At 37.6% G+C, this 2,917-nt stretch overlaps 1 pseudogene; it reads right to left on the reverse strand.

Moving 5' to 3' along the window:
- Positions 1-1,510: 1,510 nt before the first annotated feature.
- Positions 1,511-1,625, reverse strand: LOC129904249 (5S ribosomal RNA; annotated as a pseudogene).
- Between the last annotated feature and the right edge of the window lie 1,292 nt (positions 1,626-2,917).

Here is a 2,917-nt window from a genome sequence, read left to right on the forward strand (position 1 = left end):
AAGACGTTACCTTATTCAAAACTTATCAAAACTAGACTCGGAAGTTCCTTAGCGCGCTGAAAATTAGCGGAGTGTTTGGGGCTGTTTGTGTCACGTTTTTGATGCCCCAAATAGAATTTTTTTCATTATTAATCACTGCTATATCATCGTAGGATAACCTAAATAATTAATTCATGGAACAAAAGTCGGAGGACTCACCTTAATCTTAGCCAAAACCGTGGCTACCTCTAGCTTTCTCTCTAAGTTCTGTTTTAATTCTAAGTGTAAAATGGCTAAAGAATGACTTCTTAGTAATCTTATACATATATATATATATACCACCTTAAAAGGTGCCATGTGGCATCCCCCTAGGGGTGACATATGGCAGCCCCCAAGGCGTCACCTCAACCCATGCAACCAATCCAAAGCTGCCACATGGCAGTAAGGGACCCACCCCCCATAGGTATGTCATCTACTTGGTCCAAGTAGGTGCATAACCTACTTAGTCAAAGTAGGTGTATCACTGGCTTCCTTTTAAGTAGGTGCTACACCTCCTTCCGCCTCTCTCGTGGGTTCGTAATCTCATTTTACTTTAGGAGCCTATGTAATCCTTGCTACATAAGTTGAACATGTACTCCAATAGCTTAGTTATGTAAGACATCCAAGTTGGTAGCTTATGTAAGTAAGTCGAGTCTTACGACTTGTTATTTTGGCCTCCAACTTATTTCAATTCCTTATAGACCTATTTCCAACCTTCACTCTTAAGGGATATCACATCCTCCCTTTCTTAGAGTTATTTAATCATGTTATAGATAATTTGGGTCACGAGATAACTTTCAAGAAGCTTAAGAAGACGTTCTAAAGAACAAAGGTATGAGGTATAACATCCTTTCCCCTTTAGAATATTCATCCTCGAATGTTAACTAGCCTCATAAGGTCTTACGAGTGCTTCAAGATTTCTCTGTATTGGTTGTCATCCAAAGGCCTCTTATTAATCCATATAGTCAATTTAAGAGGGTAGATTACCGTAGGCATAGGGAACATGCGATATTTCTTTTCCATTTCTTCTTTCCAGTTCTCTTACCACATATCATATTGCACCTTTTACACGAACATGTGTAGGAGCTTAAAGTAGCTCGGAAGATGCCTTAGCATCGCCATACTAGTCTGTACATAACCCTGTATCATTTCTTACTTCCTTCATCTGATGTTAGGGCTCCTCTATAACTTTTGTCCTTAGTACTGATTGTACTTTAAAGGTTTTTCTTCAAATCATCTTATACCTTCCCTTAATGTATTCGAATATAGAAGTTACATGGCTACTACCGACTTCTTTTATCGAGTAATCACCTGGTTTTACTCTTGGCATACCGCCATTTGTAGTTTGCATCAGTTGTTTTATAAAGCTACATCACCTATCTCAAAAGGTCTTATCATCTTTCATGGTGGAGTCACATATCCATAATACTTCTTTATACCAATAATGCCATGCAAGGACAACGTATACATACATCTATATCATCTCCTATTACAGCTGCATAGGGCTTCCTAGGGGATTACCCATCCTAGTACTACTCTCAATCAAGCATGCTTCACTTCGAAGTTCTGATGGGATCCGGTGCGTTAATGCTGGTATGATCGCATCCATCCCTTATGGGTTATTGTTTGAAGTTTAAGCGTTCCCATTTACACATGATAGCGTCAGTTGATTTTCTCTTATGCTTGTATTTCTCTTGTCTACTTCCCCCTTTAGGGTGTATCCATGTCATTGTCTGTTTATTTGTAACTTTCCAAATATATAGGAATCCTTTCTAACCAATTTAGTATACTGCGTTATTTCCATATCTTCCTTTACATCCCCTATACTTTGGGTCACCCATGTACGAAACCTTAATACAATCATGAGGTGCTTAGAACCCTCGATTTACAGTACCAACTCCAGTCTTGAACACTGGTACTCAAGTAATATCCTTAATGTAGAAGTGTATCCAAAGCCACATTCCATTCATCCCGATCAGTAATTAGCTTGTGCTCATAATTGGTTATAATTCTCCACTCGGGAGCACTTATACTTTGATGATCCATGTTTCAATATTTGTCATAGTAATAGCCTTATTCTAGTGGATACTACTTGACCTTTTATTCTGAACATTCCCTATAAATCTCTGTAAGTCTTTCTTATTCATTCTCTATTTGCTTTTCTGTCTTCCACTTAACTTATTCTGCTTTACTTATTGCACTATACCGGCACACACTCACAGTGTAGTTTGTCACACTTGCTTTCGCTTCTCTTACATACCCTCAAGTTTTCTTCTATTTCACTATAGAGGAGATTTCTCATCCTTTCCTTTTTTGTTACATATATATCACAATATCAATTCAGTCGGTACCTTAATATATCGTTCTATCCAAATCTATCAGTCTACCTTAAATCATCTTCTTAGGGTCACAAGTCTTTTCCAACTTTGGTTTACCATATCAATATCGACCTCCTAGTTTCTATTGCCATCAATTCAATAATTAACTTATTTCTCGAGGTCAGTCATACTCATGGTTTATCCAAATTACATCATTATTGTGGGCACGACCTTTAAAGACATACTACAACCCTGTATCCCATTCTCTTTCCATTTCTTTAAAAAATTGGGTAGAGTTTCCTCTATATTTTTTACTATCTCAAACTTACACGCAAAAAATACCAACAGTGCCTCACAAGGCCAGTGCGCATAAAGATACATATATACGTATCATATCACATTATATCGCAGCCTCACAGGGCACCCAATATCAACAATAGTATAAAATGATGGACTTACCTCACATGTCCAACTCAAACTACGCCTATTAGTCTTTTCGTCTACTTTTCCTTTCAATTTTCAACTTTACATATCAATCATATTTCCATACCTTATCTAGCACACCTCTCTCATGCTTTGGC

Source organism: Solanum dulcamara, chromosome 1, assembly GCF_947179165.1.
Source record: "Solanum dulcamara chromosome 1, daSolDulc1.2, whole genome shotgun sequence".
NCBI lineage: Eukaryota > Viridiplantae > Streptophyta > Magnoliopsida > Solanales > Solanaceae > Solanum > Solanum dulcamara.